The sequence below is a fragment of the Crinia signifera genome, chromosome 3, assembly GCF_055691185.1.
Source record: "Crinia signifera chromosome 3, ASM5569118v1, whole genome shotgun sequence".
Taxonomy (NCBI): domain Eukaryota; kingdom Metazoa; phylum Chordata; class Amphibia; order Anura; family Myobatrachidae; genus Crinia; species Crinia signifera.
In genome coordinates, this window is record NC_139219.1 from 241907315 (window position 1) to 241922997 (window position 15683).

General features: G+C 48.3%; 1 protein-coding gene across 4 annotated transcripts in view; it reads right to left on the reverse strand.

Moving 5' to 3' along the window:
* The window catches only part of ECT2 (epithelial cell transforming 2), an 87312-nt gene that overhangs the window by 14193 nt on the left and 57436 nt on the right, over nt 1–15683 (reverse strand). The gene's annotated exons all lie outside the window — the stretch shown is intronic.

Consider the following 15683-nt stretch of genomic DNA (forward strand, 5'->3'; position numbering starts at 1 on the left):
AGGACAGTGAAGCAGGAACACTTCACTGCTGTCTTCATGAATATTTTTAGATTTAGGATGCACTCTAAGCTATGTAACCATGCTTCAGTATGTTATTAATTAGCAATAAATGGTGTTTGCATTGGGCCCTGCTGTTAATAAAGTACAGATAATATATAAGCAGATGGGCATACAAATTTGACCTGCTGTGCCCAAAGAAACAGGTTTTACTTTTAAAGCATGCATAATGGCAAGGAGCAAAGATTCACAACGATGATAGAAGTGTAAAAGATTTTCAAAAAACAAAATTGCATACCAATTTACACATTAAAAAAACAAAACAAAAAAAACACTAACTAAACTGATGACTTAAAAAGTTGTCATCTACAGGTTAAGTATCCCTTATTCAAAATGTTTGGTATCATCGGCGAGTATAATAAATTCACTGATTTCTTCTACGTTCCCCATGGCAGACATAACACTGGGATATACCCAAGAAGAATAAAGGGTGGGAAACAATCAAACGCAATATGATTAACTTAGCAGGTGAACCTTGCAAGACATGATCCCCAAGTGGGCAGTAGCAAAAGTTAAAGCATATGAATATATGTTGCTTTACAAATGTCATTTATGGGAACCGGAGTCTTCCTATCCCATGAAGACGACACCGCTCTGGTTAAATGTGCTTGATTAACACCTACACCACTGAGCCCTATATGAATATAATTAGGTCTCTAATGTATCTAGAGATGGTCTGTTTTGTGGGAACACAACCTTTTTATCTCCTTATGTGATCACAAATAAACGTTAAAGCTGTTCTAACGTCATTTAGTCTGTTTAAGTTAATGCTAATACTTCTGACTAGGTCCATTATTTACCAGTATTCATCTCTCTTAGGTTCTTAGAATGAAAAGCCAGCATTACTAGATTCTGACTCAGATGGAAAGCCGTGACTACCTAGGGTAGAAAAATTAGGATGTGTCCCAAGTACCACTTAATCCAGTAACAGGTTTATAAATAGTTCTTCCATCCACAAACCTATAACTCAATTACTCTTCTCGCAGACAGAATTGCTACTAAAAATACAATCTCCAGTCAGGAATTTGAGAGGAATTTCTAGTAATGGTTCTAAGGGTTGTTTCATTAATGCATAAGACCTAGATTCAAGTCTCAAGGAGCCACAAAGGATTTAATGTGTGTAGCAGAATTTCTTAATTAATCTACAATCTGCCAATCTATCTAGGAGGAGTACACTAAGTGCCGCTATTTGCCCCCCTGAGGGTGAAAGTTAGGCCTAGTGAGAAAACATGGTCTAAGAATTGAAGAACTAGTGATATTTCAGAGATAAACTAAATTTAAAATGCCTACTGGCTAATGCAAGAAGCTTAGCAGGTAAAAATCGGGGAACTAGAAACTGTGGTCACTAGGGACGATTATGACATTATTGCTATTACAGAAACATGGTGTAATCAGTCGCACAACTGGGCATTAAGCATGGAGGAATATACACTGTACAGAAAAGACAGGGAAAATAAAAAGGGCTGGGATGTGTGCCTATATGTAAAAAATAACTTAACATTGTGTGAGAAAGAAATGAGCACAGGTACAAGGAGATTGCATGGAGGCCATGTGGGCAGAGTTAACCGACAATAAGAAAAAAACTAACAAAATTTTAATAGGGGTATGCTACATACATGCTAAATATGAAACCAGTACTAAGTGGAGTGCCAGAGGGTTCAGTTCTAGGGCCCATTTTATTTAACATTTTGATTAACGATATTGGGATAGGGTTACTCAGGAATGTATCCATCTTTGCGGACAATACAAAACTGAGTAGAGTTATTAAATCATCAGAAGATGTCACCACGCTTCAAAACGATCTTGACAATCTAGATGAGTGGGCAAAAAAGTGGAAGACGTGGTTCAATGTGGACAAGTGCAAGGTCATACACCTTGGGAGACATAACCAGTGAGCTAGTTATAACCTAAGAGGGGATGAATTGGGTAATTCAGTACTCGAAAAGGATCTAGGAGCCCAAATCAAAATCATCTTTATTGACCAGGTATACTATGTACACTCGGAATTTGACTTTGGAACACTATTTCGGCAGCCAATACAATACAATGGTTGGGAAGGGGGGTGCTCATTACAGTAGGACACATTTCAGTCAGGGGTGGTCAGCAGCAGTTCAGCAGTGTTACCGCTTGTGTGAAAAATCCTTCCAGAGTTTTATTTGTCTTTGCAGGGATGGCCCTGAATCGCTTTCCGGACGGGAGTAGGTTAAACAGTCCGTAACCCGGGTGGGAGTGATCCTTGACTATCATCTCAGCCCGTTTCCTGGCCCTTGAAGTGTAGAGTTCATGGAGAGAGGGGAGGCTGGCTCCAATTATCCCTTCAGCAGTTTTGACTACGCTCTGAAGTCTGCATTTGTCCTTCGCGCTGGCAGAACTGTGCCAAATCAGCAATAGACAAAATGTGGGTATAGTGCTCAATGTAAATTTAGCAACAATAAAGGCCAACAAAATTCTAGCATGTATTAAAAGGGGCATGGGAACTAGGGACTCAAAAGTAATTATGCCTCTGTACAAATCATTGGTTACCTCGAATACGGAGTACAAGTCTGGCCCCACACTATAAAAAGGACATCATAGAATTAGAAAAAATCCAAAGAAGAGCAACAAAGCTTATTAGGGGAATGGAGAATTTAAGCTACGAGGAAAGATTAAACAATTTGGGACTATTTACACTAGAGAAAGCCATTTAAGGCGGGATATGCTCAACGTGTACAAATATATCAGGGGCCAATATAAGGAACTGTCAAACACCCTTTTTTCTTCTAGAAAGGAATCTAGGACGAGAGGGCACGAGTTTAGATTAGAAGAAAAAAGTTGTGTTCATCTAGAAAAAAAAAAATTCTTTACAGTCAGAGCAGTCAAACTTTGGAACTCTCTTCCTGGAGAAGTGGTGTCGTCAGACACTATAAATGCGTTTAAAATAAGATTGGATAAACATTTATTGGTTAAAAACATCCATGGGTACGAATAAGTAACAATCTGTCTTTAAAATATCAGAACATACTATACAACAAGGGATAAGCTACTATAAAAACAAGGGTTGAACTAGATGGACGCAAGTCTTCAGCCTCACCTACTATGTAACTATGTAAGATTCCCTCTCCAAAAAGATACATTTTTGCCAGACCTTATAACATGTGTGAGAAAACTTCCTTCCTTGTAAAATAATCTGTATTACTTGCTCAGACAATCCCTTCTGTTTTAAAAAGTTCCCTTCAATCTCCTGATGTAGAAGGCATGTCATGATTGGTAATGTACAGGATTCCTGCGTTGCCAAATTCAAGGCTGTTGTTAACCAAGCACTCCTTGGCCAAAAGGGGACGACTGCTCAATCTGATCCTCATTCGAGGAAAAAATGAGGAAAACATCATAGGAAACCCTTCCACTAAATTAAACAGAAGTCCAATGCAGATGTTCAGGAAAAATAATATCTGGAATAGAATGAGTCTTGCTTCTTGTTAGGTCTTCAGATTTCCAGAGATTTAGATGTGGAAAAACCCTGACCCCTACCCTTGCCCTGGATCCGAAAAATAGTGGCATGGGCCTTGGAAATGCATTAGAGTGCAGAAAAGCCGTCTTAGATGCTGCCACAGTGTTAAAATGTTTGTCCCGCTCAGAACCAAAACGCACATAACCCTCATAAGGCAGTGCTTCTAGTGCCATATTGCAGTCGGAAACTGCTTTCCACGAGCGGAGCCACAGTGATCTCCTGGCCAACACGTGAAGCTAGAGCATGGGTCCTCAAACTACGGCCCTCCAGATGTTCTGAAACTACAAATCCCAGCATGCCTTGCCACAGTTTTAAAACTCCCTTATAGCAAAACTGTGGCAAGGCATGCTGGGATTTGTAGTTTCACAACATCTGGAGGGCCGCAGTTTGAGGACCCATGAGCTAGAGTGTCAGCATCAATGGCAGCTTCACCCACATACATAGATGACTATGAATATTATTCACAATGGATAGTCTCTCAAGCGGTTACCAGCAGAAAGGCCACTGACCAGGGCATCCGTCCATTCGCCTAAAGCCTTGGCCACCCATGCTGAGGACAAAGCTGGCCTAGCAATAGCCCTGGTCTGACAACATATTAATTTAAGAAAATTCTACAGCTTCCTGTTAGCTGGCTCCTTAAGGGAGGCTGCATTAGAATTGGGAGAGTGGACATTATTACTAAGCAAGCCATGTAAACATCCACTGGGGGAGGAGTTTCCCACTTAACCCTACCTAGAAGGCTGCTCAGAATTGTCCATAGACAAAAGCTCCTTAACTGCCTTAACCAGAGATTCCACATCAATACGAGGGGGAATGGAGTGGAGGAAATTTCCACATCAGATGAAACCTGAACCCGTGGTGCAGAGTGACTGGGAGTAGTATTAGCAGAGTACAAAAGGAGATGGACACAATTGCAGCAAATGCACAGTGCACACATAACGCAGAGGAATAAGGGCAATCGGCTCAAAAAACCGAGCCCGAAGGCTGGTAGGAGCGAAAGCGTTGTGACCTGACCAGATATGGAGGAGAGAAACCCAAATGCTCCGGTGGCGTGCTACAAACTCGCACACTGGGCAACAATGGCCACTCCGAATCTAAGGCAGGGAGAAGAGAGGGCAGAGGAAGCCAGAGTTGGAAAACCTCTGAGGAAGCGTGCAACTGAAAGGGGAAGGTGTCAATGGGGAGAGCCTGCCTCCCCCTACTGATTAATATCCCACATGGAAATGGCCTCCTGGCGCAGTGCCAGCAGAGCGGTGGGGATCCAGTAAATACCAGACGGCCCTGCTGTGGACACCGCACTTATCCCTGGCGGTCCAGCAAAGGAATGGCATATCCAGATGGTTGCCGGATGACTCACCAACAGTCGGGATTCCAACAGTCATTACCCCAACTACTCCCTTGTGGGGGTCCACGACCCCCATAGAGGGACAATAAAATAGGTGGCGAGCACAGCGAGCCACTGTGCCTGCAGCATGGCGAGCGCAGCGAGCCCGCAAGGGGCTTCATCCCGCTTCCCTCGCTATGCAGTTGGGATTCCGACAACGGGCTAATGACTGTCGGAATCCCGACTGTCGGTGTGTTATACAACACCTATCCAGATGCCCACTTATCAGCACAGCCCTGTGCTGAAGCATTCAGCCGCAAGTGTTTCAAGCTATCAAGCCACCTCCACTTGCTTGCACCTCATGTACTAGAAGTAGAAGTGGGGCATAGGGGGGAGGAGGAGCCTGGGCTGCCCGGAGGCTAAAGTTTAATCCGTTTGGTGCCAGTGCTTTACCTACAACCCAGCTTCAGCCCTGTGTCTCTTATGGAGCGAAGAATAAATAGTTGTTTCCAATTTAGTGCCATTAATACTAAGGAGGAAGGGATCTAGGAGTCACTATTCCACGTGCCTTAAAGGCAGGTAAGCAATGAGGAAGGAGAAGAAGGAGAGTCAGATGCTTGGTTGCACAGGGAGAGATCAGGAGTACAACCTCATCAAGAATACTGCATACAGTCCTGGAGGCCATATCTCCAGAAAGATATAAACATATTAGAGACAGTACAAAGGGGGGCAAATAAAATGGTACATGAAAAAAAGGGGTGATCGATTACACTGGAAATGGGCTGAGGTTACCTTTGTCAGTATAGGTGCGTACACACAGGGGCGATTTTATGCAAAATCGCGGGAAATATGGTCGCTGAGCGACCATATTGCCCGCAATGGGAGTGTGCACCGGCGATATATCGCCGGGTGCACGCTCCCGTTTTTGCCCCTGTCGTGATCGCTGGTCGCAGGAACATGCTCCTGCGACCAGCTGATTACCACTGCTGGGCTCCCCCCGGCAGTTTCTTTTTCATCAGCGACCATCTCTGGTCGCTGATGTAAAGTAGAAACTGAGCAATATATTGCTCAGCCATATATTGCTCAGCAATATATGGCTGAGCAATATATCTCCCCCGTGTGTACACAGCATAAAAGAGGAAATCATTCAATATAATTACAAGGTGTGCTACTGCCAGGCACTAAAAGAGCGAATATAAGAAAACAACATAGGGTACTTGTTTCCTAGCACGGCCACAATCGCGGGCATCGCGGGTCATTTCTAATGGTATGCGATGCGACAATCGCGATGCCCGCGATTTGCCATTGAAAAGCATTAAAAGGGAATTTTGTACTTACCGTTAAATCCTTTTCTCAGACTCCATAGGTGACACTGGAGAGTTACAGTGGGAAATAGAAGGCGACCACAGGGAGCTTGGGCACTTTAGAATAAATTAACAGTGACTAACTCCTCCCCTTCTACTTCCTCTCCTAGGCAGTCTAGGTATGTGCCCGGAGGGAGCTGGAAGAAAGGAAAACAACACACTTCCGAGAGGAGGTCAAACATAACATAACAAGTTACACACACACTCACATAGAGTGAAAATATAGTTCAAAGAACAGCATTCATAACAGAATGAACTCATCCATGAAAACTTGGTAAAACTTAGAACTTAGACTAAGTATAACAGTCTCTTAACAGCAGGTAATTAACCCAACCTGAAGGCAAACAGTAACCAGGAGAGACAGCGTCGGGTGGGCGTCCAGTGTCACCTATGGAGTCTGAGAAAAGGATTTAACGGTAAGTACAAAATCCCCTTTTCTCTTTCCTCCACTAGGTGACACTGGAGAGTTACAGTGGGGACGTCCCAGAGCTCCCAACACGGGTGGGATGACGCTGAGAGCCCCTTAACACAGAACGGCCAAACCGCGAAGCAGCTGCCGCAAAAGTGTCAAACTTGTAAAAGCGGACAAAGGTCTTCTGACCAGACCACGTAGCCGCTCTACATAGATCCTGTATAGAAACTCCACGGGCAGCCGCCCAGGAGGTACCCACCGACCTTGTGGAATGGGCGGAAATAGAAGAAGGTGGCACCCTAGAGGAGGCCACATAAGCTTGACGAATTGTCAATCTGATCCACCTGGCCAGGGCCTGCTTGGAGGCGGGCCAACCAGGACGCAAGGAGTCATAGAGGACAAACAAGGCATCCGACTTACGTACAGACTCTGTTCTGGCCACGTAAATACGCAAGGCCCGGACCACGTCCAACGCCCTAGACTCCTGTGAGTCCTCCCGAAAGGCCGGCACCACAATAGGTTGGTTAATGTGGAATGCTGAGACCACCTTTGGGAGAAAAACACTAGAGGTGCGCAGCTCCGCTCTATCCTTGTGAAAGCGCAAGAAGGGTGCCTGCCTTACAAGAGAGAGCACTGAGCTCCGACACCCTTCTAGCCGAAGCCAAGGCCAACACAACAGTAGGACAGTCTTCCAAGTGACATATTTCAGTTCCACCTCCTCCATAGGCTCAAATACAGAGGACTGGAGAAAGGCCAGTACCACATCCAGGTCCCATGGAGCCGTAGGGGGTCTGAAGGGAGGTTGCAGCCGCAACACCCCCTGGAAGAAAGTCTGTACCTGAGGAAGAAGAGCTAGCTTCCTCTGGAAAAAAATGGAGAGGGCGGATACTTGAACCTTCAAGGATCCCAGCCGGAGTCCTGAGGACAGGCCCTTCTGCAAGAACAGCAGCAATCTGGCCAATTTGAAGCTCACAGGAGAGACCCTCCTGGATTCGCACCAGGCCACATAGGCCCTCCAGATGCGGTGGTAATGCACCGAGGTAACCTGCTTTCTGGCTCCTATCATGGTTGGAATCACCGCCTGCGGGATCCCTGCCTTCCTCAGGATGGACCTCTCAACAGCCATGCCGTCAAATGAAGATGCTGAAGGTTGGGACAGGTGAACGGACCCTGTGTTAGCAGGTCCTCGCAGAGAGGCAGAGGCCATGGCTCGTCTACTAACAGGCCTGTTAGGACCGTGTACCACGACCGGCGAGGCCAGTCTGGGGCGATGAACAGCACTGTCACCGACTCCCGTCCGATTCTCTGCAGAACCCGAGGGATGAGAGGCACTGGAGGAAAGATGTAAAGAAACTGATCCGTCCAGGGTGCCGTGAGAGCGTCCACTGCCACCGCCTGTGGATCTCTTGTCCGAGCGCAGTACCGGGGCAACTGGTGGTTGTGTCTGGAGGCCATCATGTCTATCTGCGGACAACCCCACCGACGGGTCAAGGTCTGGAAGACCAGGGGGTTCAGACACCACTCTCCGTGGTGGACGTCCCGGCGGCTGAGGTAGTCTGCCTCCCAGTTTTCCACGCCTGGAATGAAAATGGCCAACACGGCCCCTGCGTGCTCCTGCACCCAGCACAGAATCCTCTTCACCTCTCTCATCGCTGCACGGCTGCGGGTGCCTCCCTGCTTGTTTATGTAAGCCACAGCCGTGGCATTGTCCGACTGCACCCTGATGTCCTTGTTCCGGAGAAGGACTTCCGCCTGGAGCAGGGCATAATACACTGCTCGCAGTTCCAGCACATTGATGGACATCTGTGCTTCCTCCAGGGTCCACAGTCCCTGGAGGTGGAGGCCCAGCGTGACCGCTCCCCAGCCCCTGAGGCTGGCGTCCGTGGTGAGAAGCGTCCAATTGTGTATGGCGAACCTCCGCCCCTCCTGCAGGTTGCTGGAGTTGAGCCACCACGCCAGTGAAGCCCGAGCCTGATGGGAGAGAGAGATCCGCTGCTGTAGAAACAGGTGTGAACCTGTCCACTGGCGGAGCAGACACAGATGGAAGGGGCGAGATCGAAACCGCCCGTACTGCACCGCCTCGAACGTGGCCACCATCCTTCCCAGCAGCCTTGTGCAAAGGAGAACTGTGACCGTTCGATGCTGCAGCACCAGTCGAACCGCTTCCTGGAGGGACAAGATCTTGTCCATGGGAAGGAACACCCTTCTCTGGACCGTGTCCAGAATCATCCCTAGGAACAAGATCCTCTGCGATGGGGTCAGCTGTGACTTCTGGATGTTGAGCATCCAGCCGTGGGACTCCAGAATCCGACGCGTCAGGTGGATGTTGTGCAAAAGGACCTCCCTGGACGGAGCCTTCAACAGAAGGTCGTCCAAGTAAGGGACAATTGTAACTCCTTGAGCCCTGAGTATCTCCATCATGACAGCCATCACTTTGGTAAACACCCGGGGCGCAGAGGAGAGGCCTAACGGGAGGGCTCGGAACTGCAGATGACAGTTCTGGACAGCAAACCGCAGGTATGCCTGGTGAGGAGGCCAGATGGGGATATGCAGGTATGCATCTTTGATATCGATGGATACAAGAAACTCCCCTGGTTCCAGGCCTGCAATGACAGACTGCAGTGACTCCATCTTGAAGTGAGTGAACCGCAAGAAGGGGTTGAGCTGCTTCAAGTTCAAGATGGGTCTTACTGAGCCGTCCGGCTTGGGAACCAGAAAAAGGCTGGAATAGAATCCCTTTGCCTTTTCCGGTTCCGGGACCGGTATAACCACCCCTAGGTCCCTGAGTTTTTGAATAGCGGCCTGCAAGGCCCTGCCTTTTTCCCGTGAAGCTGGCAAACCTGTGGGAAAAAAACGTTGAGGAGGAGGCAACAAGAAACCTATCTTGTAGCCTACTGCTACCAGGTCCTTTACCCATGCGTCCTGGCATGAACCAGCCCATACCTGATGGTAAAATAGCAGCCGGCCTCCCACCCTGTGTTCTAGACAGGGGCTGGGGGAGTCATGCCGAGGGCTTTGAGGTAACCTTTGCATCCAGGATTGGAGCGCTGGCTGAACCTCTGCCTCTTCCTCGGAAGCCTCTGGAGCTAGTAGCCGCTCCCATAGACCTACCCCTGAATCTGGGGGTGGGTCTAAATGACCGAAAGGACTAACCTCCAGTAGTAGGAAATGACCTACGTGGGGGAGGGGCTGCAGTGGGCAGGAACTGAGACTTACCCCCTGTGGCCTGAGAAATCATTTTTTCCAGCTCTGGACCAAAGAGGGCCTCACCAGCAAAGGGTAATGCTTCCACCGCCTTCTTGGAGTCGGCGTCTGCATTCCACTGTCTCATCCAAAGAGTACGGCGAGCAGAAATTGAGAGGGCAGAGATACGGGCCGCAAGCATACAAACATCTGAAGATGCTTCTACCAAATAACCTGCAGCCTCACGTATGTGTTCCACTAAGAGCAACATATCACTTGCCCCTGGGTCTAGCGAGGAGGCCATCTGGGATGCCCATACCTCCATGGCCCTATTGACCCAACATCCCACTTGTGCTGGACGTTGCAAAAGACCAGCGGCTGAATAAATATTCTTCAGCGTACTCTCTAACCGCCTATCAGACACATCCTTAAGGGTAGAGGCTCCTGGGATGGGCAACACTGTCTTTTTGGACAAGCGTGATACCGAGGAGTCAACAGCAGGTGGCGTTTCACAGGACTTCCTAGCATCCTTAGGAAAAGGATAGGCAGTGAAAAATCTGAGACACCTGAAACTTTTTGTCTGGATGTAACCAGGCCTTTTGCAAGTGATCATCCAGCTCCTCTGAGGCTGGGAAATATGCAGACTGTTTTTGCTTTTTAGCAAACACTGAGGGACGCGCAGCAGGTCTCACCTCCTCTGTGACATTGAGGGTTAACCTGACTGCCTGTATTAAGTCCTCTAAACCCTGAGAGGGGACATCAGTGTCCTGTATAAGCGGAGCATCATGCTCATCCTCAGGCTGAGCATCAGGGTCATGAAATTCACCCTCCTCTAGAGCTGGCATGTCATCATCTGTATCATCTAACAGAGGGACCTGAGGAAACATCCTATTAGCAGAAGCCAGTCTAGGGGGAGAGGGTGTAGAGGTGTCTGCATGCAATGCTCTAGACAGACTCTCCACAGCAGAGGTTAACTCTGCCTGCTGATCCCTGGCTGCATCCCTATCTTGTCTGGCCGAAGATAACTCAGAAGCTAGCTGAGAAATCACTGTAGACAACTGGGAAGCCCATACAGGCACATCCTGCCCCGACGTTGATGGAGTGGGGGCTGGGGATGCAGCACATGAGGGACATAAAATGGCGCCCTCCGTCTGTGGTGCGAATTTATTGCTGCACTTCTTGCACGCAATCTTTTTACCAGCCATCATACACTCAGCAATCTTACACAGAAGGTAGAGAGAGATGGAAATACCGGACAGGAGAGGAGGTATAGAAAAAAGGCAGAGTCTGCCACAAGCCCGATACGCGCACTGTATATAAATATAACTTGCGCCGGCTAAGGGACCTTTTTGGACACAGTCCAAGCCGCCCTGACCTCCTATGTCCCGCTGTAACTCACTGAACCAGGGTCACCGGCACTTCACAGACGCCTCGAGGGAGCCGCGGATCACGCTGCCGCTTCAATGGCTGCCGCTCCTACAAAGAAGGAGGAAGCGGAAGTGCCCAGCATGCCGCGCTCTCGCTCCTCTGAATGGCGCTGTATTTAAAAATTGCGCTGCCGCGACTTTTTACACTGAATCCCCCGCTAGCGGGGGATCAGTGCTATACTTACCCATGCCTTGGCTGTCGGGTGCGGCGTGCTGACTGGTCCTCGAGGCGCGCTGCAAGCAGCGGCGACGGGACCTCAGGATCTGTGGATCCTGCAGCCGGGTACCTGAGGCAAGCTGCATGCAGCTGCGACCGGACCCGCCGACAGCGCCCTCGTCGCAGGCAGGTAGGGACAGGGAGCTACCTGCCTGTCCTCTTGCTGATTGTAGCATCATTTACATTAAAAATCTATAAAGCTCAGGAGTGAGCCTTGAACGCACCCAGCTCCCGCAGGGCACATGCTAAGACTGGCTAGGAGAGGAAGTAGAAGGGGAGGAGTTAGTCACTGTTAATTTATTCTAAAGTGCTTTAGCTCCCTGTGGTCGCCTTCTATTCCCCACTGTAACTCTCCAATGTCACCTAGTGGAGGAAAGAGAAAAAAGGTCAAAATCACGTCGGTCGCATCGCATGCGGCCAAAAAAAGCATGCGATGCTACCGACGCGATGACCGCGATTTTACATAGGGAACAACGTAAAATGCCTCAATTGCCCCAATTAAACATAGGGAACAATGTAAAATGCCTCAATTGCCCCAATTAAACATAGGGAACAATGTAAAATGCCTCAATTGCCCCAATTAAACATAGGGAACAATGTTAAATGGCCCACAGACCCAAAAAATCCCCCCTGAAGTGTGAAATGGCCACCCAAAAAATTGTTAACGCCACCCCACGATCAACGTGAACCCGAAGACTGGCGAGCGGCGGCGGTACGCGGCCTCCGACCTTTTCATACCCCTACTATCCACGTCGGCGTGGAGTTGAGAATAGAAAGTGTGGCGAGCGCAGCGAGCCACCGAGCCCGAAGCGTGGCGAGCCCCACGGATACCTGTGAAGGCCGTGAGGGGACGCGGATACCTGTGAAGGTATCCGCGTCCGCTCGCCTGCCACACTTTCTATTCTCAACTCCACGCCGACGTGGATAGTGGGGGTATGAAAAGGTCGGAGGACGCGTACCGCCGCCCCTCGCGGGCTCGTGCGCTCGCCACACTTCGGGTTCACATTGATTGTGGGGTGACATTAACAATTTTTTTGGGGGCCCATTTCACACTTCAGGAGGGATTTTGGGGGTCTGTGGGCCATTTAACATTGTTCCCTATGTTTAATTGGGTCAATTGAGGCATTTTACATTGTTCCCTATGTAAAATCGCGGGCATCGCGTCGGTCGCATCACATGCGATTTTTTGGCAGCATGCGATGCGACCGACGCGATTTTTTTACCTGCGATGCCCGAGATCCAAATCGTTGTGGCCGTGCTAGGAAACAAGTACCCAACATAGTGCCTTTTTTGTGGTGCACAATGAAGGAAGGAAAATATATAAAATATAAAACTTTATTAAAAGTTAGTAAACCTTTAAATACCCGTCTCCTCGTGATACAATGTAATAGCAGGGGGGGGGGGGGGGGGGGGGGGGTCGGGAGAGAGACACTGGGTCAATGTATATACTTTGTCTAGATTGATTTAAATGTGTATATAGTACCAGCGGTGCGCTCTATTGTTAATGTAAACCGCAGCGTTCTGCCGGTCACTACTTTGTAACTGCACCCGCTGCTACGGGTTGCTGCATTAAGGGGGATATTCAATCTCCGGCGAGCACCTCCCGTCAGGGAGATGCCAGCCGGGCCCTATTCAATGCCGTCTTCCCCGACCGCATTGAGCAGCGTATCTCGGCAGAACCAGACAGACATCACTAGCTGTCGGGCTCGTTCTGCCAAGGAACAGCCGGGAAGTGACGAGTTGCCGGCTGCAGCTTGCCTCTTCCCGGCCGCAACTCGCGACCACGGCCCCTTCTCGCTCCCAGACAGGCGGGACATTGAATCCCGCCTGCATGTTCTCGGTCGAGCTGACCGAGAGCGGGACTTGGTCACAGAGGTCGAACATGCTCGACTGCCATGACCCTCACATTGAATACCCCCCTAAGCTTGAGATACTAGGGAAACATCTATACTGTGTGTAGAACGTTGTCCCTCTGAGCCGCAGACAGTAGTGCACTAGATACAATACGTTTACTCTATTACATTGTATCACAAGGAGACAGGTGACGGACGGGACGCTGCCCGCACCTAGTCTCTCTTTAATACATTCATTCATTACTGAGTATGAGGTGAATTTAGGGACAGGGTTCCCAATCTGTGAAGTGTTACTAAACATTCACCACCTTCACAATACCAGGCGCACCCCACATTCTTTAAAGTACTGATCATTAAAAGACCACACGTGTTCACCCCCTCCACGTTAGGAAATCGGTTTAGAATTGTCTATTTTATTATAAGTTTTGTTTTACACCTTCGCAGTAATTTTAGATCTTTATTAAAAGTTATATTTTATATCTTTTTCTTCCTTCCTTCATAGTGCACCGCAAAAAAGGCACTCTGTTGTTTCCTTATATTTAAAAGTACTTGATCACAAAACGTACCATCAAAATAAAAAAGGTACTTGTGTAATAACTGGGCGCCCGAATTTAAGATCGGGTCCTGTTCATTTCCCCACTATCCAAGTGGGCATAGAGTTGATCTTGTGTGGCGAGCACAGCGAGCCACCGCGCCCCGTGAGGGGCCGCGGATTACTTAAAATGTATTCCGCGTCCCCTCGCTACGCTATATAAAATCAACTCTATGTGCACTTGGATAGTGGGGAAATGAACAGGACCATGTTAACATTGAATGCTATGGAAAATTGCATCGCATGCGATGCGACTTTGCCGACAATTGCGTCGCATCACATCTGATTGTATGCCTTAAGGCAGTGATTTTCAACCTTGTTCTGCTCATGGCACACTAGACAAGACTTTAAAATTGCCAAGGCACACCATCCATCCCACACGGGGATAACAAAAAAACACAACAACACACACATTAGCCCCAATAGAAAAAATACAACACATAAACTGTAATAAAACATACAGGCCCCCAGAGTAATACAAACACATTGGCAACCCAAGTAATTTCACACATTGCACCACAGTAATTTCAAACACTGCTCAGCCTATGCTGCGCTAAAAGCTTGCAACAGCTGTAGTGATAGGAGCTCAGCCCCCACCATGGTTATCCTGGGTGGGCTCCCTGCGCTGGCTCTGCCTTCAGTGTTGGTGCCTTTCTTGTGTTTGGGGGGAGTAATCTGCCCCCTCCCTTACCTCCCGACACCCCTGCTTAATGCTGCTGCTTTCCCTTCGTCCAGTCCCAGCCCGCCCGCCTATCCTGTGCACAGAAGCCTGCCTCTGTGTACAGTGATAGTCACTGCCGGGCTTCTCCTGACCTGGCTGCAGCGCAGCTGTCAGCTCAGCTGAGTGTCAGTGCACCGGCAGCCACCACAGACCCCGCTGCAATCATTCTGTGTTAACCGCCAGTGCACTGACATTCAGCTAAGCTGACAGCCGCTGGCGCACTGACACTGGCTCTCCCATCTCTCGCGGCACACCAGACCACCGCTGACGGCACACTAGTGTGCCGCGGCACAGTGGTTGGGAACCTCTGCCTTAAGGGAAGGCATACAATCACAAAATCGGGCTTCCAGATATTACACAGGTACCAAAAAAAAAAAAAAAATACTCTCTGTATAGTTTGGAGCAGAGAAGGGAGAGGGGGTCATGATAGAAACGTTCACATATAAAGGGTTTTTAACAAGGTCCAAGAGGGAAACATTCTTTAAATGAAGAGAAGTGAAACACGAGTACATGCACTTAAACTGGAGGGCGGTAGGATTAGGGGAAATCCGAGGAAAAAAAATGACTTCACAGAAAGGGTAGAGGACAAGTGGAATAGCCTCCCATCAGAGGTGGTTAACACTAAGACAGTAGAACAATTTAAACATACAGATGGAGCAGTTCATGGCGCTCCAAAGAATGTGGGCCCGAACGTCTGAGACACTCGCGCTCTACATTCTCAGCAATAGACGCGCTTGAGCGTCCACGTTCGCAGGTCACCAGGAATGCATTGCTGGTGAGCTCAATAAGAAAGGCTTCATCTGTACATGGGATAGATATAAGGATATTCTTACAAAGAAATAAGGATCAAATCGGGTTTGTGGGCAACAATATAGTTAACAAAATGGGCAGATTGGATAAACGGAATGGTTCTCATCTGCTGTCAAATTCTGTTACATATACATACAAAATTGATAAAATAAGTGGAATGTTTGCACAACTTGTATATCTGAGAAGTTCATGTACATTGTGTTCTTTTGACATTTAACAAAAAAAAAAAAAAAAAC